This window comes from Trachemys scripta, chromosome 7 (assembly GCF_013100865.1).
Source record: "Trachemys scripta elegans isolate TJP31775 chromosome 7, CAS_Tse_1.0, whole genome shotgun sequence".
NCBI lineage: Eukaryota > Metazoa > Chordata > Testudines > Emydidae > Trachemys > Trachemys scripta.
Window position 1 is genome coordinate 72,419,909 of NC_048304.1, and position 12,931 is coordinate 72,432,839.

The window sequence follows — 12,931 nt, forward strand, 5'->3', positions numbered from 1 at the left end:
TGAATACAGCTCCACAGCTTATCCCTTCTTAAAACTAGAAAAGACATTCTCAGTACATGCCTTCTGGACCTTGATACTATATTGAGTTTGATGGACATCTTTATCTCAGCTGTATTTGCAGATACATAATGATGCAGATATGATAACTATCAAGAAGTTAATAATAAACTCAAAGATACACTGCTTGATCAGAAGTCTTCGTATTTTGTTGAGTTGACAGCACTATAGACCAAAATTTTTATGTAGACACCCGGGTGATTTTTTTTTTTTTTAAGTTCTTCCAGTACCAATCACCTCTCGATACCTCTCATCCATAGCTCACCCAGACAATTCTCGAAGCATCCATCAGAGCTTACACAATGTTGTTCAACAAAGCAGGTACAGTCCCAACAAAAGAGGGGTCGAAACTCTGAATGCGAACACCCCTGAATGCTCTGTGCTCAAAATCCAGAATCCCAGTGTTGTACATTGGGCCAATCTCTAATACAAATGGGACTTCTTGGCAGCCAGTCATTTCTTAGCTTGGGAAGGGCTGATTCTTTCTGTTGCCTGAAGGGAAATACAAAGGCCAAATCTCCACCCATTATGAACACAGCATTCTTCCTTTAGTATACCTTATAAAAGCACCAGTTTATATCTGAAAGCAGACTAAAACATTGCTTCAGTCTCACTTCAAAGAAACTGCCTGACTAGTGGAAGAATGAAGCTCTTCACGCTCTTTGGCTTGCTGTCTGTCTTGATCCTGTGCCTCAGTGTTTTCTCTACAGAAGGTACAGTAACCTCCTACTAGCCATATCCGTGATGCTCTTATTTTTTCCTAGTCTTTTATTTTTCAACTTAAAGTACATATTTGCTATTTTTAGGCTGATTTCACAATCTTTAAAACTACCAACACCTGGTACTCTGAGATGAGCAATTAACTTTGCAAAGGAGTTAGTCCTGAAGAATTTGGTCTTGTACCAGAGCTTTCCATTTGTTTTATACTGTTACCTCTGCACTGCAGAGCCATCTGTCTTGCTCTCTGTTGCACAGTGTTTATTATGCTAGTTTAAATCTTTCATCAGCTAAGTAACCTATTGTTGTGTTTCCCAGAGAACATCTATTTGGCAATACTTTCATGTGAACGCTATTATATTTTCTGATTAGTTCACACTGTGGTGTGCACAAGAGGGGGCAAGCAGGAACATGCCATCCCCAATAATCAGTGTGGTCACAGAACTCCTCTGGCCCAAGACCACTTTATTGCAAGAGCAACTGTTATAACTGGCACTGGTCCTAGACCAACGATGGGAGAATTTCTGAAAACATTGGGTGTACATGTGGCATCTCCTGCTGATCCTTCACCTATCTCAGACTCTCCTCTCACCCTTCACTCCGCAGACTCACTTCCTGTCCTACAAGTTCATCTACTTTGCACCTTGTGACTGTTTCTCTGTAATGGATTTAAATGAAGCATACTGTATTAAAAACAAATCTTATTGTACAAGAGCTTGGTATGCACTATTCAGATCTAATGATCAAGGAAAAACCAAGGTTTAAATGGCTAGGTCTCTTCAAAGCAATTCTCCCTACTCCCCAATGTGCACTGAAAATCTATCATTTCTTTGCCTAAAGCAGTTTGTCATGCATTGACTGTATTGACTGCCAGCATCTGACATTTCAAAGAGAGAGAGAAAATCTTTGTGATGTACTTAGCCAATTGTATCAACTAGCAATGATGGATGAGCAGCAAACTCCATTCCTGTTTCCTGCTGGGGATCAAGTTCTACACTGAAGCATCGCTTCTGATGACCCTTTTACTATGTGTTCTGCTTCGCAGTAAAGCTCCAGTTATCTTTGCGCAAAGATTTTCTATCAATGAAATAAAATCAGTATCTATAGATTATATTCAGATATACACACGTTTATATACCCCATATCCTTTTGGTAACATGTTGTTTTTCACCTTTAGGTCGGGTCAGTCGAAAACCCTGCTGCAGACGAATTCCAAAAATTCGCACAGGTAATAATAATATATCTGAGTTTTTAGGTAGATTAATTACTTGGTATTTATAAATTAATCATAATACCTAGCACCATAGTACTTTTTATCTGTAAATCTGACAGCACTTTCACAAAGGTAAGTAAGCAATATTACCCTTGCTGTACAAATAGGGAAAATGGGGCGCAGAGAGGTTAAGTGACTTGCCAGTATAATGCAATAAATCAGAGGCTGAGTGTGAATAAAAGCCATGTCTTCTGATTTTCAGTCCTGTGCCATATCCAGTGGATAACACTGCCTCCACTTGAAGATGTTAATTGCTAGATAAGTTTTAAGTGTTAGTATTTGTTCAATAGAAAGAGGAACAACAGAAAACTCTAGTATTACTAGTATGAGATGTGTGTGCTCTTCTCAATATAATCAGCTATCCTCAAACCTTCAGTGTTCTATAGGAATTTGGATCCATCACAATATCACCATGTGTAGTTCACCTTTCTTTCTTCCGTGCATGGTCCTTTATTAAGCTTTTGCCTTTTCTCCCCATCTCCCACCTAACTCCTGTCATAATATGTTGAGCTTTGGCATGAGTTTTAAAAGAGTGGGTGTGTAAGGGAAATAAAAATATATAGACATGAGAGGTAAACATACCTGTTTCCACAGCACAAGAGTGAGTAGAAGTTGAAACCACTTTAGGCCACAGAATAAAACAATCAGAGAAGGCTAATTCACTCCTATTTTAATGTGTAATGACCATCTATCAGTACATGCTATGCAAAAAGTGTTGCTATTGTTTTGAAGGCAGGTGTAACATTTTTTCTGATATCAGTGTTTCTTATAAATAAGAAAAAGAGCACCCACAATGGCAAATAGGTCATTCTGTGGTTTGCATGGTCCTTCTCTTGTCCTTTGTCTGCTCAGGTCCCACTTAAATGTCCACTGAATTCTCAATGCATATTTTATTATAGATTAAATAAAGCACATCTCTGTAAATCAAATACATATTTTATTTTGTTTCTGTTAGGCTTACAGCTCTTCCTGCACCCTTCAGCTTACAAATATCCAACTCAGCCTTAGCAGAGAAGTTTAAGAATTGAGTGGGCAGGAGTGCACTTGTATTCAGATGGAACTGAACTGTTTCTAATAAGATGCATTTCCTGCTGTGACACACTGAGAGCACTTGTTCCGTAGGGAAATAGGAAAGGAGCATTGTTTAGCATGAGCAAGACATGGAAGTATTCACAATTTAAGCTGTCTTGGTCAGTAAGACACACAAACCAAGATTTTCAAAAATGAAAAATGCTGGCCACTCACCCTCACCCTCATTCTCTAGTTGAGCACCCAAAATCATTAGTCATTTTTTAAAAGCATGACCATAGCTCTATGGTATTTTTGAGGGTATCGGTGTTTATTGTCAGAAGCTACATCTACGTTTGGAGCTGGGGGTGTATCCCCAGCTTGAGTGCGAGCACATGCACTAGCTCACATAGAGCTGGCATGCTAAAAATAGTAGAGAAGTCATGCTAGCAGGTGTGGGGTATACATGGGGTGGGTAGCCCATGCTACCACTCACCACTGCCATGCTGTTGCGGTCACACTGCTATGCTTAGTGCACTAACTCGATGAGAGTTTGCCCAACTATGACTACTTGAGCTGGGAATCACACCCCCACCTCCAGGTTTAGACACAGCCACAGTCAGGATCTCAGTGTAAGTATTCACATCTACAATTAAGTATTCACTTTGTGCATTCTCTTTTATTTGTTTAAAATTTCCTGTATTACCTGCCCATTCTTGCCAGTCGGCTCACTTGTTGGGATGTTCACAAAATGCGAACACGCAAAGTGTGTACTGATGTACTTTGCCAGTTCTAGTTAACGATATTTTTGGCAGCTAAAGAAATATTTCCTAAAGAAGAAATACATTTTCAAAGCTGCTTTTCAAAACACCTGTCTCCATTTCACTAGTTAGTGAATGTGGTGGTTGACCCAAAATAAGACCCTGATCTTGAGAATACTCAGTGCTTACCTTTCTGCATGTCAGTGGTCTCGTTAACATAAATGAAGCACATGCATAGGTCTTTGTAGATCAGTCTCTGTATTCTTTAGAAATCATTACATATATAAAGGGCAAGAGTAAATATTGCAGAATAAAGTTTTTAATTTTAAAATGTTTTCAAATTTATTTTCAAATTACCCTTTTGTTTAAATTTCTTAAATTGACCTTTTGTTAAGGTTAATTTGTTTGTTTAGCAAAAAGAACATGAGTACTTGTAGCACCTTAGAGACTAACAAATTTGTTAGTCTCTAAGGTGCCACAAGTACTCATGTTCTTTTTGCGGATACAGACTAACACGGCTGCTACTCTGAAACCTGTTGTTTGTTTAGGTTTACTCTTTTGTTAAAGGTTTTGTTAAGGTTTAACTTCGGTTAAATTAATCTTTTTAAGTATATTGACTTGGCAAACTGGGAACGGTACCAATTCCGTCTTATCTGGGTAGCGTGAAGATGTGATTCTCTCAGAAATATGGTTTAATTATCATGTGGAATGGAGCCAGAGGATTTTTCCGGATACTGACTCAGTTACACCCTGCAGCATTGCCAGTGCATTCCCAGGCAAGCCTGAACACACTTGGCAGTGTTACTCTCCTTTTCAATGTAGGTCAAAGAGAGAAGAGTTCATTCTTTGCTACTGGATGGGATAGGTGGGAATGGATGCTTTGTCCCAGTTGAATCTACTATCTCTCCATAGCACTGAACTGAAATCTCCAGTCTTTGTTAATCTGACTGAGAAATCTTCTAGGGTGTCAAGTATCAGGGGGTAGCCGTGTTAGTCTGTATCCACAAAAACAACAAGGAGTCCAGAGGCATCTTAAAGACTAACAGATTTATTTGGGCATAAGTTTTCGTGGGTAAAAAACCTCACTTCTTCAGATGTCTTCTTCTAGAGTGTGAAGATCTGACAAGATTTCAAACTCCATTTGTAAAACAGTCATTTGCTTTTTCTGATTGGTTTTTGGAGGTGCTAATGGAGTAGAATGTCCCTCAGGTGAGGGCCTTTTCAATGTGTCCCTTTACAAATTCTTAGGTCTGCTGTTTTCCATGTGCAAATACCGATAGGTTTCATGGAACACTGGAGAGGGCTCTGCTGGGAAAAAGAGGTCCATGGAAGGGAGCTCCTCATAACAATCTACAAAGCCACCACATTGTCCTTAAACTTCTCCTCTGCCATGATGCCTACAAAAACTCATTGATGGTTAGACTGACAGCTGGTGTGCTGTGACCACTGCTTCTCTCACTGTTCCCTCATGCTCCCCATAGTCTGTCTGTATCTTTCTGTTGTCTTTTGCCACATACTCAGATTGTAATCTCTTCAGAGTATGGGTTTGCTCAGTTCCCAGCACAATGGGCCTCCTGCTGCTGCTAATTACAAATAATAAATAATTATCAGTAGCTCCTCTTTCTCCACTGCTCAAAGTGTGCCTCTTAAATATAGGTTCACCTATACAAAAACATCAGATCTGAACCCACTCTGATCCTGATCTAGAGACAAACTTTAGTGCTCAGTCTTGTCAAAATTGGTCAGACCAGCATTCAAATAGGATTCTGGAGCTGAACTTCCCAGCCCAGGCCTATCTCTTTTGTGTTCATATTGAATTACTGGGGTAATGGTAGATCTTGTGTCATAGGCTTACCTGCTGCTTTCTCTTTAAGTAAAAATGATTTAAAAAAAAAATTAAGACATTTTGAACACAAACAAGATAGTTGTTCCTTAAACATTCCTTGACTCCTGTTGCATTTTCCCCAACTCAAGTCATACTTATCTGAGGTTTGGTTAATGCTTAAAACTACCAGCATAGCTATGTCAGTCAGAGGTGTGAAATAAACCACACCCCGGACTGACATAGCTATGCCAGCAAAAATTCCAGTGTAGACACAGCTATGCCGACATAAGAGTGCTCCTGTCAGCATAGCTAACGTTATTCAGGGAGATAGTGTTTCTATCCTAGCAGAAAATCTCCTTCTATTGCAGTGTACATTGTGTCTATACAGTTACCATAGGACTATGTCTGCAAAGGCCTTAGGCCTTGGCTACACTTACCCGCTAGTTCGACAGCTGGAAATCGAACTTCTGGGTTCGACTTATCGCGTCTAGTCTGGACGCGATAAGTCGAACCCGGAAGTGCTCGCCGTCGACTGCGGTACTCCAGCTCGCCGAGAGGAGTACCGCGGAGTCGACGGGGGAGCCTGCCTGCCGCGTGTGGACCAAGGTAAGTTCGAACTAATTCGAACTAAGGTACTTCGAACTTCAGCTACGTTATTCACGTAGCTGAAGTTGCGTACCTTAGTTCGAATTAGGGGGGTAGTGTAGACCTGGCCTTAGTGCAGACATAGCCTGAGACATCGGACAGCCAGATCTGGGGATCCAAATGGAGAGTATGACTTTAGGGGGAAAATAAGCAACCAGTTTCAGATTAAATTTTAACAAACAAAGATGCTGATTTCCTAAATATAGTTCTAATACCAAAACTGAGGCAATAAAAATGATGGAAAGAATAAAACGTGCAATATTGTCAACCAGATAGTTCATTCTAAGTGGGCTGGAGTATGTGGTGGGGTGAGCCAGCATGCATGTTCGTTTGCTGTGAGTCATGGGTTAGAGTGAAAGGGTAGTTTGTCCCTATGCCCATCCAGTCCTTTGCCTTTCTGCGAAGATGGCCAACAACAGTGACAAATACAATGACAGTTTCTATGATGGGGCATCTGTCCGTTGGGAATTAATCACTTCCATCAGCCAAATGTTGAAGGACTTTGCATTCTATTATCAATCCCCTAAAATATCCAATCATTCTTCTTTTGGGTTCTAGTGTATCTAGAGTAATGGGATATTTTCAGATCACTGATGTTCTTAATACTAGGCTGTCAGGGCCTGATCCAAAGCCTGTTCAAGTCAATGGGAGACTTTCAGCTGACTTCAGTAGACTGTGTATCAGACTCTAGTGTCGATTATTCTAATGTAGCAGGTTGGTATCCAAAGACTGAATTTTTTGGGACAAGGTAAAGGCTTCAATTTGTTCTGTTACTAAAAATGTACACATTGCTGCATGCTTGTAGTTAAACATTTCCTCCTTCTCTCTCTCCTTTCCATCTGTGTTTTACAGGCAAGGCTGTTCAACTAAAGAGACACCACTGCACACCATGTAAAAACCCTAAAAGAATCCCTGGGCCTCCTCAGAAACCAGGACCGCTTCCTCAGAGTTAAAGTGAACAGCCTCAGCAGCACGTAAAAGGCCTGCGGTCCATAGCAGTCTGGCTGCCGCCACATCTCATAATGTTTTTATTTGGTTTTGGGGCCCTCTGTGGGGGAATCATCCTTTCAGTAGATGAACAGGAGTGTATATGCTTTTCAGTCACTAATGTTCATCCATTCATAGCGTTCTCTCCTCTCCTTTGCATAAGGTTAAAACTCTCTAGCTGGGGTGCTAAAGCCTTTCTGTGAAGTGGGCTGTCGCTCGTCTTCAAGCTTTCTGCAGTTACACATCAGCCCTCCATTCCATTAGTGGATCTCTCCCAACAAGTGGTAGAGTGAACAGATACAGCTAGAAATCCTTCCACACCACCACTCTGTTTGACATAATTTTGGCACATAAATCTGTGCTGGTTGGGGATGGCCTGTTTGTTTTTCCCTATAGTCAGTTTTTTCCCCTAAACCCACATTTCTGGAAATGATTTATCTTAGATCAGCAAACGGATCACAATTTTAGACAGATGTCTGGGTGCTGAAATTTGCCTCTATGCAGAGGACCCGGATGAAGCCCATCAAGGCAACACTTAAGTCTTGCATGAGTGCTTAGAATTTGTGCTGGCCCCCTCCAGAGAGCTGAATTTCTTCCACATGAGAGAAAGCTCCACCTTTTGGGCAGGAGCTGATAACCAGGACAGAGGGGCAAACAGGTCAATTTGAAGTATTCATTAAGGACTTGATATAAAGCCAGTGGAAAGCTTTCCACTGACTTCATTGGGCTTTGGATCAAGCTCTAAAATGCAGATGCCTTATCTCTAGGATAATGGCATTACTTGGTTGATGAGCAATATTCAGAAAATGCCTTAACATTAATTATTTAACCCTGTTCTTTCTGAAATTCTAGGGCAATTGTTCCTCTAAGTACTCCTGAATTTGGTGTTTCATGGCACATAAACAAAAGCACATTTTGAAGGGGTGGAATAGAACGATACCAAGGCAGTGAAAATTGAGGACAACAGAAAATGCACTCAGACCTTATTGGCAGGGCTTGTTTGCAGTTAACTCTATAAGTACAGTGGTCCCCAGTTCAGACATTAGATGGGTTCCATCATTTTTTACATTTACATTTCTGCTTGGTGTTTAATATTCTCATTGTAATATAGGCTCGCTATCTCCATGCTCAGAAACTAAAGAATTGACTTTCAACGGAGATAGGCAAGTGCCAAATGTCATTAGTCTCAGAGGTCACAAATGTGAATCAGCTATTTGAATGTTCTAGTTCATTGGCACATACGTTAATTTCAGTTTTGTCATTGTTTCATAGTTTGCTGAATGAATCTCTCTAATACAAGTAAATGTAACACACGTGGATTGTGAGCTGTTTGGGGCAAGGAGGATGACTTACTGTCTAAAAATCACCATATAAATTTATGGATGAAGAAATTATTTTAAGTAGTAATAACCAGTACTGGGATTCTGGTCTCTAACATTAGTTTAACCCCATTCGTTTTCATCTCAAAGCAAGTGACATGTTTCTCTAAAAAAAATTAGCCCTTTAAAACAACATATTTGAAACTTAGTGTCAGCTGGGACAGATGTTGATGGTGGATGCTTCCACAATAACCCAATCCCAGTTGATGGGAGAAGGGGAAGAAAGAGAGTTTGAAACTGGATAACAAAAACTTAAGTTCAAAAATACATTAGCAATAGTAGAAAAATATATTCCGTGGAATTTTTCCCATTAAAGAGCCTGACTCTGCAAACTCTTACACATGTGAGTTCTTCTCCCTTACTTTATTTACATCTATAGTCAAACTGAACTCAGTAGGACTACTTGCATGACTAAAGTTACTTGAGTGCAGGAACATTTTCAGCATCTAATCCCTAAAGGAAAAACTAAAGTATTTTTACTACCTAGTAGCATGCAACTAGAATCTGCACGTGGCATAAGTTACAAGTACTTGTTCTTCCCTTTCTTTTCTCTTGGATTATGTATGTTTGGCATTACCTAGATCTAAAAATATTTTACTTACTGCATTTAAAATAGGCCAATAAATATATTATACAAAACCTAGGCGGACCAGATAGCAAGTATGAAAAATCGGGACGGGGGTGGGGGTGGGGGTAATAGGAGTCTATATAAGAAAAAGCCCCAAATACTGGGACTGTCCCTATAAAATCAGGACATTTGGTCACCCTAACAAAACCTATCCTAGCTTATCTTGCAAATGTATTAGGTTAAATACATTTAAGCAGAACAACCATGTACCCTACAAGATACAATAAAGATATTTTTGAATGATCCCTGTGTTTGCCTGAATAAGTGATGGACTCTGAGCTTCTGTGATTCCTGGAGTGACCCATGGGATAGTTCAATAACTGGACATTTGAAGGATGGTAGTAAGAGCAGTAATATTAGAAAGTAAACATCATGACACAGGCAGGAGTCTTTATCTGAAAAGGAGGAAGAAAGGTTTTGACTTCTTTCAAAATCAGTTATTAGAAGAAATAAAATGGTATACAATCATGTTTCTCTTATACCTGAAGGAATGAAAAGAAGATTATTATGTAGCCGATGGTCATTGTGTATTGTTTGTCCCCCTCTGTACTCAGTCCACAGAGGATGAAAGTCTGTTACCTCTCGGTGCTAGAGAGATTGCTTCTTTAGTTCAAGTTGTAGAGACTCATGATTTTAGCTTTGGTGGTCTCCAGTTCAATCCCTGCTGTTGGCCAAGACGGTGGTATTTACAACTGTGTCTACTTACTTAACAACAATATTGTACATGGATAACATTTCCTCTAATTGCTATGCACGCCCACCAGAGTAAAGGAACAAAATTAATTCTCTTCTCCCTTACTCCACCAAAAGATAAGTAAGTTATAGTTCATATACTAATTAAGAGCAATGAGTAGGTAAACAAAATAAACAAGGACAGAAGGGGCAAAAAATAAAATAAAAAACTCACTGCTTTTTGGTCAATAGGCCTTTTAAGTACAGAAGAATCAGGGGTCAGATGGGGGCCAGGCTACCCCATTCCAAATAACACCTACTGTACAAAAGCCCTGGTGACAGCAGGAGAAGACATAGGAGAGAGGAAGTGGTATCAAGGTAAGACTGAGTCTCAATGAGAAGAGACAGCTGTCTCTTTAAGGATCCAGGGCCAGGAGCCTTATAATGAAGGGTAGGGTAAGGTTTCCCTCCCTCCCAATCAACCAATTAATCCTCCAGCAAATCAAAACAAAACTCTATGGGGGAAAGCAGCACTTCAGGGTATGTCTACACTACGAAATTAGTTCAAATTTATAGAAGCCGGTTTTATTGAAATCGGTTGTATACAGCCGATTGTGTATGTCCACACAATAAAATGCTCTAGGTGCTCTAGTCGGCAGACTGCGTCCACAGTACGAGGCTAGCGTCGACTTCCGGAGCATTGCACTATGGGTAGCTATCCCACAGCTATCCCACAGTTCCCGCAGTCTCTGCCGCCCCTTGGAATTCTGGGTTGAGATCCCAATGCCCGGATGATGCAAAACAGTGTCGCGGGCGGTTCTGGGTACATGTCGTCAGGCCCCTCCCTCCCCCGTCACAGCAACGGCAGACAATAGATTCGCGCCTTTTTATCTGGGTTACCTGGGTTACCTGTGCAGACAACATGGAGCCCGCTCAGCACAGCTGAGCTCACCATCACCATATGTCCTCTGGGTGCCGGCAGACGTGGGACTGCATTGCTACACAGCAGCAGCTGCTAACTGCCTTTTGGCGGTAGACGGTGCAGTAGACTGGTAGCCTTCATCGGCGATCTGGGTGCTGGCAGCCGTGGGGCTTGCCTTTTGGCAGTAAATGGTGTATTATGACTGTTAGCCGGCCTATTACAAGTCGGGTCATCACACGTTAGCAGAGTCTTCCCTGAGCAGCAGCTCGTACAATAGGCCTGAAGACCATCGTCATACACCGCCCAGTATTTGCTGCCAAGCACCCAGAAAGATGCCGAGGGCTATCAGTCACGCTGCACCGTCGTCTTAAGATGTAAAAAATAGATTTTCTCTGTATTCATTTGCTTCCCCCTCCCTCCGTCAACAGGGTTTTCAGTTTAATCTTTGGGGGGGACCAGTCTGTGACAGTTGTTTGTGTCTCTCCCTGATGCACAGCCACCGTTCTTTATTTTAATTCCCTGTGCCTGTACGCCATGTCGTCACTCGGCCCCCCTCCCTCCTTCCCCTAGGCCGTCAGATACTACGTTTGCGCCACAGCTCGAGCCGAGAAGCGGTTCGCGCCTTTTCTTTGAATTCTGGGTTGAGATCCCAATGCCCGGATGATGCAAAACAGTGTCGCGGGCGGTTCTGGGTACATGTCGTCAGGCCCCTCCCCCCTCGTCACAGCAACGGCAGACAATAGATTCGCGCCTTTTTACCTGGGTTACCTGTGCAGACAACATACCACGGCAAGCATGGAGCCCGCTCAGCTCAGCTGAGCTCACCGTCACCATATGTCCTCTGGGTGCCGGCAGACGTGGGACTGCATTGCTACACAGCAGCAGCTGCTAACTGCCTTTTGGCGGTAGACGGTGTAGCATGAGTGATAGCCGTGGGGCTGGCAGCCGTAGTGCTGCATTGCACCAGCCCCTTGCAGGCGATGGTATATTATGACTGGTACCCGTCGTCGTCGTACTGGTATGGCTGTCAATCATGGCCACCTGGGCAGACATGCTACTGTTTCGATGATGACGGTTACCAGTCATAATATACTATTTTCTGCCAATTGCCCAATATTGTCTGCTAAGCACCCAGAAGAGGCCGAGGGCGATGCTGGGTGCTGGCGGACGTGGGGCTGGCAGACGTGGGGCTGCATTGCTACACAGCAGCAGCCCCTTGCCTTTTGGCAGATGATGGCATATTATGATTGGTACCCGTCATCGTCATACTGGTATGGCTGTCACTCATGCTGCAGCGTCGGCTGCCACCTTAAAATGTAAAAAATAGATTTGTTCTGTGTTCATTTGCTTCCCCTTCCTCCGTGAAATCAACGGCCTGCTAAGCCCAGGGTTTCCAGTTTAATCTTTGGGGGGACCATTCTGTGTGACAGTTGTTTGTGTTTCTCCCTGTTCCTGTACCTGTACGCCATGTCGTCACTCGGCCCTCCCTCCCTCCCGCCCTCCTTCTCCTGGTCCATCAGATACTACTTTCGCGCCTTTTTTCTGACCAGGCGCCATAGCTAGCACTGGGATCATGGAGCCCGCTCAGATCACCGCGGCAATTATGAGCACTATGAACACCACGCGCATTGTCCTGGAGTACATGCAGAGCCAGAACATGCCAAGGCGAAACCCGGACCAGGCGAGGAGGCGATTGCAGCGCGGCGACGAGAGTGATGAGGAAATTGACATGGCCATAGACCTCTCACAAGGCTCAGGCCCCAGCAATGTGGAAATCATGGTGTTACTGGGGCAGGTTGATACCGTGGAACGCCGATTCTGGGCCCGGGAAACAAGCACAGACTGGTGGGACCGCATCGTGCTGCAGGTATGGGACGATTCCCAGTGGCTGCGAAACTTTCGCATGCGTAAGGGCACTTTCATGGAACTTTGTGACTTGCTTTCCCCTGCCCTGAAACGCCAGGATACCAAGATGAGAGCAGCCCTCACAGTTGAGAAGCGAGTGGCAATAGCCCTGTGGAAGCTTGCAACGCCAGACAGCTACCGGTCAGTCGGGA

General features: G+C 42.7%; 1 long non-coding RNA gene across 1 annotated transcript; it reads left to right on the forward strand.

Moving 5' to 3' along the window:
• The first annotated feature begins 223 nt into the window (after positions 1-223).
• LOC117879728 lies at positions 224-9,347 on the forward strand. The gene is made up of 3 exons (XR_004646370.1): positions 224-770; positions 1,952-2,002; positions 7,139-9,347. It is a non-coding gene; the product is annotated as an uncharacterized LOC117879728 (long non-coding RNA).
• Positions 9,348-12,931: the final 3,584 nt, after the last annotated feature.